Consider the following 13,670-nt stretch of genomic DNA (forward strand, 5'->3'; position numbering starts at 1 on the left):
CGTTGATTTGGGTTTGCCTCCCATGCTAGAAACATTGATTGCTATAATATTTCCGTTGGGCTTGGGGGCAAAAACACTGCATGATCCATGCTGATATCGTTTTCTGATATCTTTGTAGAAGATATCATGTTGCAGGTTCCTATCGACGCTACTTCCGCCAGATCGATTGGAGGTGGAAGAGCGAAAGTTCCCATTAGTATAGGATCTTTTAGTAGGCCTACTCTGATATTCTGAAGCAAATGGGGGCTTCCATGGATAATGGGAATGCTTCCTGTAACTTGAGAACCATTGGGGAGGAAGTTTTGTTGATCGACGATTGTAATCCCTCCTTGAAAGGGAAATGCAATCTTTCTAAAATAGGTCGACACAACAGCTGCCATGGCATATATCCATGGTCGTCCTAGTAGGATGTTGTAATCAAGGTTCCCATCGATGACTTCAACATCTATTTCTACTGTTTTCCCTCCTAGTTCAACTTTCAAGTTATTTAGGATACCGTATGGGGTATATGTCCTTCTGTCAAATGCTTTTAACGTCGTCGCAGACTGCGACAAGGTTGGAGATCCTAAAGTTTTCCAACAACTCATCGACATAATACATGTAGATGCCCCCTCATCAATAATTGTTCGATGAACAATTTTATTGAGGGCTTTCACTTGAACAAGGAAAGCTAGTTGAGCTGATAGCTGAGGATCGTATCCTTTGTGGTCGAAGGATACAAGATTGGAATCCTTTGGATCAATCCCACCAATGGCCGATAATAAAGCCTGCCTTTGGGACAGGAAATTTTGTAGTACTTCAAGAGTCGACATAGCAGATGGCGATTGGGCCAAATCTTCCACTATGTTATAATGTTGCGCCGCTCTAGCGCGGGGATTAAATGTCGACTTGTGTACTACTCCCTTCGGCGGTTTTATTGTCAATTCAGGGATGGTGGGTGGTACAACTTCTGTCGAAGTTGTTGTCAAACTACTTGGTTGATCTTTATCCTTGTTGTTCGACAGCTGCGGATTCCCATAATCTTTGTTCCTTGTCGAAATCAAAGCATCATTTTGCTGTTTTGAAATCGACAACATCAGCACTTGAGACGGGGAAGCATTTCCACTTTCAACCAGATTTGTTCCTGGATTTGGAAACGGATCAGTTAACACTGCTGAGGTTTTCGAACTCTTAAAGAATTTCTTAAGCTCAGCTTTGTACAGACATTCTGAGGTCCAGTGATCCTCATCGCATATATGGCATGGAGTTCTTGGTTTCCTATTTCCAGGAGGGTTTGAAGAAGATTTTTCAGGTGATGATTCATCTTGTTTCTTCTTCTTCCCTTTGCCTTTCTTCTTGCTTCCTGGTTGTTTGGTTTCTTTGCCCTTATCTGTCGATACGACATTTACTTCCGAAGCAAGAAGTTCGTCTTTTGCATTTTGACCTGAAATCTTACGGGCCTTCTTGGAGGTAGCCTTTGTCGATTTCGTGTCCGTCGTGCCAATCACGCCATCGCCGGCGTGAGAGTCATTGTTTGATTTAGGAGGAGGAGGAATTGAGAATTCCGGTCTAGGGGCGTCAGGTATTTTGTCGTAGAGCGTGCCGGACTGAGTATAGATCAAGTCTAGATATTGTGCACGAGTGATAACTTGCTCTTCCGTTACGACTCCCCCCTTTGCCACATCTTCCGTGATGGAAGGTAGTAATGACTTGATAAACCATTCAGCTAATAGCTGATCGGGGACGTACGTTTTTACCATCCTACGACGACGTCGCCACTCATGTATATGATCAGATATGTGAGTGGCCATTGTCTGTTTGAAGTTGGTAAGGAGTTCTGTTCCCGTTTCGTACCTTATCGGTAATTGAAAATGGGTTAAAAAGGTTGTGGCTAAGGTACTGAAGTTGTCGAACGAAGCTCTAGGCAATTCAATGTACCATTTTGCCGCTGGACCCGTTAACGTCCTCTGAAAGAGGCGAAGTCTTATCGAATCATCATTTAGGGTGTTTGATGAACACCATAGATGAAATTTCATCACGTGATTCGATGGATCTTCACCCGGATTTCCATTAAATTTAGGAATATCTGATGGAAGTTTATGCGGAATCGTTGGCCACCAAGGGGCGTAAGCAATTGGATCGTTTGTTAACCGATTTAAATCAGGTAACTCTAAGGTTGCCACAAAGGGTAACTGCTGATTCAGGTTAGGTGAAGCATACCCAGGATAAGATGGGATTGCCTGAGCAGTTGGTCTTTGCATACCAGCATAATGCATTTGATGCTGGTATGTTTGGTAAGGTTGGTGGACATGACCATTGTAAAATGGTTGATTTTGACCGTTTTGAATGTACGGCTGTCCACTGTTCGCAAAGATTTGCTGCTCAGAACCTTGGTATACTTGTTGGAATTGTGGTTGTTGGTATTGCACCAGCCATGGTTGTGAAGCCATGTGCTGTTGCGCTATACTAACCGTTGGACCAAGGTGAGGGGTGATTGTACCCGTCTGGACCTGTGTCACCCCACTAGTCGGCGATTGTGGTTGAGTTACAGGGTCAAGGGGCTGTTGCATTACAACCTGAGAAACCTGAGGTTGGCATACAACAGGCAGCGCTTGAACTTGCGACACCGTCACAATAGCTGGCGTAGTCGGGATGTTTGACATAGGTACACATTGTTGCATCGAATACACAACTCTTGGTTGTTGAGGTAGTATAGGTACCCAACCACTTGAGGTAATTCCAGTATAACCTGAATATTGTTGTTAACTCCCGTATGGATATCCTCCCGGAGGGGATAATGAAAGGGCATACTACCCCCCATGCGTGGTAATCCGGAACTCAAGGGAAGTGTTTTCCCTTGAAGGCCGAACTGCCCAAATTGACCTCCAAATGAATCAATTGGTTGAGACTCAACATAAGAGTTTCCGGATATTATTCCGGATGAACAAACAGGAACGGACCATACTGTCGTAATAGCCCCTGAGTGGGCTCCTTCTAGCGGCTGAGAGCTAGTCGGGACAGCTGGTATGCCGGCGAACATTGTCGGAGTGATAGCAGGAAGTTCCGTCGTTGCTGTGTCAGATGACACAGTCCTAGATGTTGACGGTTGTTCAGACATTTGTAGTCTATCCAAAAGATTACCTAGCGATTCTACAGGAGCTTCCGCTGGTGGTAGACTAACTTCTGACGAAGAAGGATATAGAGTGATCCTGACTCCAAAGTGCGTTGTGTTAGAGTCGGTCTAGTAGCCCTCCATCAGCGATCAAAACTCTTTGCATTTCATTAGTAGGTGTCTCATCAGTGTCCTCTTATTGCATTCCATTAGGCATGCCATAACCCTGATGGAGGAGCTTATGTCTTTTATTCCCCTCATCAATCTTGGCACTGCTGGATTAAGCTTGTTTCAGTCAATAAAATTCTTTACAGGGTCATTGGTCTTGTTATGAAGTCAAGATCCTAAGTCTAGGGTTTAGTCCAATTTGGCTTTGAGGTCATGTTTTTAAGGTCAATAAATGCCCATCAGGCCAGAGGGATGTCTATCAAAGCATCACTTCAAAGGATTTCATATTGTACAACTAATTTTTACCTTGAATTCAAAAACCCTGTTTTTGAAGACAAGGTCATTTTCTCATTTTTTGTAAAATTGGTAAAAATTCAAACTCTTCGGAAGTCAGCATGCGGCCCTGGTCCCCTTTTCCAAGACTCCTCAGAAGCTACCTCTGCAAAAATTTTCAAGAAAAAGCATCATTTCAACCAATTTCAGGACAAAAAGGAAACCATAAGTCAGCAGCATTTAAATTTTGAAAAGTGTCATGTTATAAACATTAGAAAGTGGGTTTGAGGGGAAATTAATTCAAATCAAGTTTATAAAAGCCCCCCTCCCTTCATTTTATCATTATTTGCCTCCAAGACTCCAAGAGCAAGTGTGAAAGGCGACTTAGTGAAAAAACTGGGCGAAATTGCTGTGAGAGCCCGCGCGCTACGCATCAGGACCTGCGCGCTACGCGTTGGGCAGGCGCTACGCGTCGGGGCAGTCATCGCAGTGGGAAAAAGACACAGGCACTACGCGTTGGGCACGCGCTACGCGTCAGGACCCGCGCGCTACGCGTTGGGGTTTACACACAGAAAAATTGCCTTCAAACCTCAAATCGACCCCAAATCTCTTCAAGGTTGCAGGTAGGCCTCCAAACATCAAAGTATATTGCTTGCTAAAGCTTGAATGAGCATTTAAATGTCATCATTTTGAAATGAGAAGTTCATGTGTATTTTGCTTACAAATGTCAAAGTGCAAGTAAGGCTAGGGTTTTGCTTTTGTTGCTCAAGGTCATCCCTTTTCACCCCCATTTTTTCCCCACATCCCATTACCATCTCCCTTGTCATTTTCACCTAATCTCCCTAACAAAAATACCAAAAGCCCTAAAACCCTACCCCTATCCCTAAAATTCAATAACATAACCCTAAACCCTACTTCCCATAAAACCCGTGCAAATTATAATTGTATGATGTTGTATGTGTCATAATTCCTTCCCTAAATTCCATTTTATATATATTTTCCCTAAGTCCCCTTAAAAGTCCCCCTCCCTAACATCTCCCTTGTGTTTTTTGTCCCCTTGGACCAGCATTCAAACAGTCAAAACAACAGGTCATTTGAGCAGAAGCAACAGTGCATTTCAGTCATTTTGTTCTTGAAACCATGTCAGAAACCGAAACAGACTATGAGCAAAGTGATGATCGTGAGTCAACACCGGAGGTTGAGGTACAAAGGAGGCCTCACAGGGGTGGTAAGGGTGGTCACCATGTGAGAGAGGAGCCCACCTCTTTGACCTATTTACAGGCTTGTCCACTTGCAGTCACATGTTTCCGCCATCAATCATGTTATGAATTTTGCGAGAGGATTTCTCAAATTCAGCACCACAGGGAATTGGTCCGCTTGTTTGTATTACATTTGCACAACGAGCATCTGAATCTTGCAGGGGTGGATTTTACATTATCACCTGAGATTGTTGCTCAAGCAACAGGGATTCCCAATGTTGGAGAATAGTGGAACAAGCGCAAACTGTTGGACAGATTTCAGTATGAGCCCTACATTAAACCTGTGTACATGAGGCACATGACTGGTGTATTTCCTTTCAGATTTTTGAGGGATGAGTATGCTCCCTTGATGAGGCTCATCATTCGCTATTTCACCTGTGAGGGCAGATTTTCACATTTGTATTCGTACCATATCCGCTTGTTGATGCATTTCACACGGGTACGGATGATGAACATACCATTTTTCATGTGCCGGAATATTGAGAGGATGGTGCCCTTGATGCAGAGAAAGAGCCCAACACAGCAACACAGGAGCATCTATCATTATGGTTTGATCAAGTTTGTGGTCATACATCAGTTGGCCCAGCAGGGCATCCCATGCAAGGATTTCATCTCTCGAGATTTCTTCACAGCACCACCACCCCCTGAGGTTATTCATGAGGAGGGAGGACCATCACAGCAGTATGACATCCCTGAGCCCAGATATGTCAGCTCCCCTTCATTGGTCACATATCAGAGAGGCCACAAGGCCTTATTTGCATCAGCTCGGCGAGTATTTTCTCCACACCAGGTGGAAGGGGTCTCGCCATCTTCATCAGCACCGCGAGTGTTATCTCCACATCAGGTGGAAGGGGCCTCGCTTCCGACAGCAGCACAGGTATCAGAGAGGGGCAAGCAGCCCATGATTGAGGAGGGATTGTCAGGTGATCCAGATATCGACATCATTGATTTTGACACCCGTTCTCCTAGCACGGAGCTTCACAAGATCATTCAGCAAAAGGAGGCTGAAAATTGCTTGTTGCAACAAGCAATTAGAAGATGAGCACACTCTTGATGAGTTGCGGAGGATCCATGAAGACCGCAACTTGGCTCGTAAGAGACCTGGTGATTTGGTACCCATTGAGCGAGAGGCTATGCTTCTCCGGGTCAATGCTCATTTGGAGAAGTTGCTGGCCAAGGCCAACAAAGATAAGGACCTGCTCCGGAACATGAAGAACCACTATTGGGCCCGAATGCACGTATGCAAGGCGAGAATGAAGGTGCTCCAAGGACGGTTGGCCAAAGCACTAAAACGAAGAAAAAGGCCCGATCCCCTCCACATCTTGGCTGAGGCTTCCTTGAAGGAGCATGGTGCTAAATGACTTAACTACAACACAAATTTCAAAAATTTTTGAGCATTTTTGGTCATTTGTGATTTTTTTGGGCAAAAAATAGGTTTTCCTCCCCAACGCGTAGCGCGCCGCGCGCGACCCTTAAGATGGGCAACTCCATTTCATGAAAACTCAGTATTTTTGGATTTTTCATGCAAAAATACACTTGCTCAGCAATTGCCAAAAAATTTCACCAAGTTTTGAACCTCCAGAAGGTCAAAAAACATGCAAAAAATGACTTTCTGCCACTTTTTTGACACACAGGAAGCTGTCTTGGGAGATTGCAATTTTTGAGGGGCAAATGGACACCAAATTCAGAAATTCTACTTGGGTTGGAATGTAGACATCCAGAACTTTACAAAAAGCCAACTTTTTCCTCATTTGGACACCTGGAAGTGCCTCAAAAGTTGCTCCAAAGGCGCGCTACACGTTCAGAATCAGGGCGCTACGCGTTGGGCAATTTTCATAGAAATGCACCTACAGCTCAGCAAAACGCAGTTTTGACTGGATTTGACTTTTTGGAGTGGATTTTGATCCTTCTTGTTGTAAATGATGTAATTTTATGATATTTTGACACTCATTTATCTCTTCTAGAAGATTCATTCATGAGATAGGCAAAAAATTAATGAATGAATTGGTTTCCTAGCTTATAGAGGCAAGTTGTTTTGACTGCCTAGTTTTCAGTGCTCAGTTTAGAATTGGTTGAAACAGCTCCTAGGATAGTGAGCTCGACCCCTAGAGGTAAGGAAAGATGTTAGATTGCCTATATTATGTACTTTCTTGGTCATTTTCATGGTTGGACTCTTGAGGGAGAAAGCTTCTATTGTATTACTCATTGTATCTCTGCATTTTTGGCAAAGGAAGAAAGACCATCGTTTTGCAGTCCTTTTTGGGATTCCTGTGGTTACATGTATTGATGGTGTGTTTCTCTTTGTACTTGTAAGTTTGTTATGTGAATCATCTTCTTACTTTTTCTTCTGCAAATTAGGCAAATGAAGTGTTAAGGTAGAATTCATGGTTGCTATGCTCTGCCTTTAAGTTTGCTTAATATCAATGTTTTCAGCTGTTTAAGGAGAATTCAAGGTGATTGCTTGCTCTCCTTAGCTCCTCACCAGTCATTCTCATCCATACAAATCTTTCAAAGGCATCAATACAGTTTCCTACCTCGCCCCAAAGAATCCCCTGCGAAAACTGTGTCCAATCCCCGCACCCAAAATTGCCTTTCCCCGATTTTCCACCAAAATCCTAAAAATCTCAAATCAAACCTTTTATCAGTTTACTAGCCTAAAATCAGTGTTATTTATTGGTTATCTCCACCCTTTGAAGATCTTTGCCGAGATATACCAGAGAGAGCCCTCTCCTGCCCCGTAGGGCTAGCTACGAGGCTAAGTGGTTTGATGTTGCCTTGGAGTTTGCCTTTCTCAGCCTGAGGTGAAATTTCAAGTGCTAACATATTGGCGACCATACTGGGGAAGAACAAATGGTTTGCTGGTTGATGTCATTTGTTTTATAAGCTACAGACGGAGCCTGAAGTTATGCCAGGTAGCCTTCGAAACGCTTTTGCTTTGCATTAGCGAAAGTAGATAAACGCTGCTTCAGTCAATCTCCGGTCTAGCTTGTAATCGTGACATCTAACTTGTTAATTGCCCCAGTACATGTATCAAGTTCAGATCTGATTGTTGATGGTGGACAATGATCAGACACTTGAAAGGCTGAAATCATTCACTTGGCGACTCTAAATTAGTTTTGAGATCAGATCCAAAGACTCCACTGGAGGATGATCCCGACCAGCAAAAACATGAAAGGACAATATGAACATACCAGGTATTCAAGTTGGAATTTCATCCAAGACATTTTGTTCTTTGTCATAAATTATTTCTTCTCTTTTCCCAAGAATGTCAAGAAGGCTTTGCAAAGTATACTGTATTTGAGAAGAGATCCTCGGCCTGCAGTTGATTCTTTCCCTTTGAAGATCGTGAATACCAAAGATTTGCATGCCTTTGAGCTTGATCAAGATCCTTTTTCTGAATTTTGTGATGACCATATTCAAATTAATGAATCTCAAGAGACCAAGACTGATTCTATACCTGCTGTACATACCCCTACACCTTGTAAAATTCCAGATTGGTATAAACCTCTTGTTTTACCTTCTGTTCTCCATGCTTTCCCCAAAAACTATGATCTATACTTGCCGAGGTTCAATGGTGAAAGTAAGAATGTCAACGCTAAGCAACATGTGCAGAATTTTTAATCTTTTCTAGATCTTTTTGAAGTTGATGAAGAAGATGTTAGTATAAGGCTTTTTGCTCTTTCTTTGCAAGCCAAAGTGAAGAGTTGGTTCAAAGCCCTGCCTGATGCAAGCATTTCAGATTTCCAGCAGTTTTTCAAAGTTTTTCTCGACAGGTGGATGATCGGGCAGAACCTTTTCTTGATTGTAGAAGAGTATAACCAGCTGAAAAGATTTCCAGGGGAGACAGTACAACAATTTTCAGCTAGATTTAACCAAGTTTATTATTCGATGCCAGTTGATATAAGGCCTACTCCTAGATCTGCTCTCTTGCACTATCCGGGTGCCTTTGATCTGGAGATGGAGTTTCAGCTGAGAGAAAGGGATATTGCAACACTTCACGAGATGCAAAACAATGCAGTAAATGTAGAGGCGCATCTGCTGATCCGACGGGCAAGGTTGAAGGAAGAAGAGATGAAAAACATAGATCCGGCCGAATCGACATCTCTAGAGGTGAAGCTTGACATTTTGGTAAGTGCAGTAGAAAAGATGATGGACAAGATCACCGCAAGAAATGCTTATGATGTTCAAGCCCATGGCTCGCTGATTGAAGAAGAACAAGTTGCTGATCCAAAACATTTTGTTTCTGATCCCAGTTGTCATAGTGATTGTTTTATAGATCATTGTGAAGAAGAGAGAGCTGTTGATATGACGTGTATGTTTGATGATGAATTGCCTCAGTTTGATCAGTATGATGATGATTATGTTCTCCAAAAAGAAGCTAATCTTGCAGACAAATCAACAGCTGGTTTGTGCGAGGAGGAAGTTCACTTTCAGCAGCTCGAATACAGTGATCAACCGATGCATATGAGCTATGACATTGATGAGGAAAGTGCAGCAAATTTTGAAGTAAGTGAAGGATCTTTGCCTTTTTGTTTTGATTCGTTTCAGTTCATCAGAGATAACTACCATGCAATTAGAAATCAAATGTCAACAAGTCTTGATTTGAATCATCTTGAGAGAAATGAAAATTTTGTTCAAGACTTCTCATATTCAGATATCCAGCCCCCAAAAGCCATTGATTGTCAAGTTGCAGATGAAGACTTGGAAATGCACACACATGGTTTAATGATTCAAGGTGACTCCGTACCATTCTGTTTTGAATCATTTCAGTTTTTGAAGGGTAGCTTGCATAGTAAATCTTCAAATGAACAACCTATAACAAATCAACAATTTCTCAGTGTTAATGTTGAGGATGAGACAGATGACAAAATTCTTGAGCAACCTGTAGCATCAGATTTGTAGCCACCAAATGAAATTGAAGGGCAGATTACAGATGAAGCTTTGGAAGATGAAATACATGATTTGATGATGCAGGAAGATTCTATACCCTTTTGTTTCGAAGCATTTCAGTTTATAAGGAAGAATATTCATAAAATCTCTCAAGAAAAAGATGAACAGCTAGAAGGATGTCATGCATTTTCAATGGATACATTACAGTAGTCTTTTCAAGTTTTTCATGATCCAATAGCTGATGTTTTGGATGAGGTTTGCAGTCAAAGTCTTTCTCCATTGACTACATGTGAGCTTGAAACATGTACTGATATGAATTTGATCCGGTAGCCGATTTCTTTGTCATTTTCAGCAGAGGTCTCGTCACAAGGCTCAGATCAAAGTTTGCATTCATGGTACGAGGAAACGAGAAGTAATCCATTAGATGAGCTAAGTTCCAGTGTGCTTGAATTTCAAGATCCTTATGCAGTGTTTTTGGAGGTGGATAGAGAATTCGTATCATTCTACGGATCTGTTTCTAAGTTATCATGGGAGTTGTCTTTCAGTAGTTCTCTCTTGTTGTTCATAAGTGAGCACTTGCGGAGACTTCGAACAGAAAACGGGATACTTACTTGGTTGCATTGGTTGTTTCATTTCACTTGATCAGGTGATGAATGAAATTGTTAGAGTAGGTTTTGATGAATAAGCTCCCCTTTGAGCATCATTTCTAGTTTGTCGGTTGTGTTTAAGTATTGAGTCAGTTTTTAGTTGAGTGAGAGTCAATTTGTGTTGTCAAGTCATCAGTTTTCAGTCATGCATTTCAGCTTGAGTTTTTGACTCCATCGCCCAATGGATGAAGGCACTGTCTAGCTCTTACAGAGATCTTCGGTTCTTGGCACCTCCAAGGAGCTACCATCCCCATTGGAGCCAATGTTAGAGTCGGTCTAGTAGCCCTCCATCAGCGATCAAAACTCTTTGCATTTTATTAGTAGGTGTCTCATCAATGTCCTCTTATTGCATTCCATTAGGCATGCCATAACCCTGATGGAGGAGCTTGTGTCTTTTATTCCCCTCATCAATCTTGGCACTGCTGGATTAAGCTTGTTTCAGTCAATAGAATTCTTTACAGGGTCATTGGTCTTGTTATGAAGTCAAGGTCCTAAGTCTAGGGTTTAGTCCAATTTGGCTTTGAGGTCATGTTTTTAAGGTCAATAAATGCCCATCAGGCTAGAGGGATGTCTATCAAAGCATCACTTCAAAGGATTTCATATTGTACAGCTAATTTTTACCTTGAATTCAAAAACCCTGTTTTTGAAGACAAGGTCATTTTCTCATTTTTTGTAAAATTGGTAAAAATTCAAACTCTTCGGAAGTCAGCATGCGGCCCTGGTCCCCTTTGCCAAGACTCCTCAGAAGCTACCTCTGCAAAAATTTTCAAGAAAAAGCATCATTTCAACCAATTTCAGGACAAAAAGGAAACCATAAGTCAACAGCATTTAAATTTTGAAAAGTGTCATGTTATAAACATTAGAAAGTGGGTTTGAGGGGAAATTAATTCAAATCAAGTTTATAAAAGCCCCCCTCCCTTCATTTTATCATTATTTGTCTCCAAGACTCCAAGAGCAAGTGTGAAAGGCAACTTAGTGAAAAAAATGGGCGAAATTGCTGTGAGAGCCCGCGCGCTACGCATCAGGACCTGCGCACTACGTGTTGGGCAGGCGCTATGTGTCGAGGCAGTCATCGCAGTGGGAAAAAGACACAGGCGCTACGCGTTGGGCGCGCGCTACGCGTCAGGACCCGCGCGCTACGCGTTGGGGTTTACACACAGAAAAATTGCCTTCAAACCTCAAATCGACCCAAAATCTCTTCAAGGTTGCAGGTAGGCCTCCAAACATCAAAGTATATTGCTTGCTAAAGCTTGAATGAGCATTTAAATGTCATCATTTTGAAATGAGAAGTTCATGTGTATTTTGCTTACAAACGTCAAAGTGCAAGTAAGGCTAGGGTTTTGCTTTTGCTGCTCAAGGTCATCCCTTTTCACCCCCATTTATTCCCCACATCCCATTACCATCTCCCTTGTCATTTTCACCTAATCTCCCTAACAAAAATACCAAAAGCCCTAAAACCCTACCCCTATCCCTAAAATTCAATAACATAACCCTAAACCCTACTTCCCGTAAAACCCCTGCAAATTATAATTGTATGATGTTGTATGTGTCATAATTCCTTCCCTAAATTCCCTTTTATATATATTTTCCCTAAGTCCCCTTAAAAGTCCCCCTCCCTAACATCTCCCTTGTGTTTTTTGTCCCCTTGGACCAGCATTCAAACAGTCAAAACAACAGGTCATTTGAGCAGAAGCAACAGTGCATTTCAGTCATTTTGTTCTTGAAACCATGTCAGAAACCGAAACATACTATGAGCAAAGTGATGATCGTGAGTCAACACCGGAGGTTGAGGTACAAAGGAGGCCTCACAGGGGTGGTAAGGGTGGTCACCATGTGAGAGAGGAGCCCACCTCTTTGACCTATTTACAGGCTTGTCCACTTGCAGTCACATGTTTCCGCCATCAATCATGTTATGAATTTTGCGAGAGGATTTCTCAAATTCAGCACCACAAGGAATTGGTCCGCTTGTTTGTATTACATTTGCACAACGGGCATGTGAATCTTGCAGGGGTGGATTTTACATTATCACCTGAGATTTTTGCTCAAGCAACAGGGATACCCAATGTTGGAGAAGAGTGGAACAAGCGCAAACTGTTGGACAGATTTCAGTATGAGCCCTACATTAAACCTGTGTACATGAGGCACATGACTGGTGTATTTCCTTTCAGATTTTTGAGGGATGAGTATGCTCCCTTGATGAGGCTCATCATTCGCTATTTCACCTGTGAGGGTAGATTTTCACGTTTGTATTCATACCATATCTGCTTGTTGATGCATTTCACACGGGTACGGATGATGAACATACCATTTTTCATGTGCCGGAATATTGAGAGGATGGCGCCCTTGATGCAGAGAAAGAGCCCAGCACAGCAACACAGGAGCATCTATCATCATGGTTTGATCAAGTTTGTGGTCATACATCAGTTGGCCCAGTAGGGTATCCCATGGGAGGATTTCATCTCTCGAGATTTCTTCACAGCACCACCACCCCCTGAGGTTGTTCATGAGGAGGGAGGACCATCACAGCAGTATGACATCCCTGAACCCAGACATGTCAGCTCCCCTTCATTGGTCACATATCAGAGAGGCTACAAGGCCTTACTTGCATCAGCTCAGCGAGTATTTTCTCCACACCAGGTGGAAGGGGTCTCGCCATCTTCATCAGCACCGCGAGTGTTATCTCCACATCAGGTGGAAGGGGCCTCGCTTCCGACAGCAGCACATGTATCAGAGAGAGGCAAGCAGCCCATGATTGAGGAGGGGTTGTCAGGTGATCCAGATATCGACATCATTGATCTTGACACCCGTTCTCCTAGCACGGAGCTTCACAAGATCATTCAGCAAAAGGAGGCTGAAAATTGCTTGTTGCAACAAGCAATTAGAAGATGAGCACACTCTTGATGAGTTGCGGAGGATCCATGAAGACCGCAACTTGGCTCGTAAGAGACTCGGTGATTTGGTACCCATTGAGCGAGAGGCTATGCTTCTCTGGGTCAATGCTCATTTGGAGAGGTTGCTAGCCAAGGCCAACAAAGATAAGGACTTGCTTCGGAACATGAAGAACCACTATTGGGCCTGAATGCACGTATGCAAGGCGAGAATGAAGGTGCTCCAAGGACGGTTGGCCAAAGCACTAAAACGAAGAAAAAGGCCCGATCCCCTCCACATCTTGGCTGAGGCTTCCTTGAAGGAGCATGGTGCTAAATGACTTAACTACAACACAAATTTCAAAAAATTTTGAGCATTTTTGGTTATTTGTGAATTTTTTGGGCAAAAAACAGGTTTTCCTCCCCAACGCGTAGCGCGCCGCGTGCGACCCTTAAAATGGGCAACTCCATTTCA

This window comes from Pinus tabuliformis, chromosome 9 (assembly GCF_031772625.1).
Source record: "Pinus tabuliformis cultivar Carrire ecotype Pingquan chromosome 9, CPIR1, whole genome shotgun sequence".
Lineage (NCBI taxonomy): Eukaryota > Viridiplantae > Streptophyta > Pinopsida > Pinales > Pinaceae > Pinus > Pinus tabuliformis.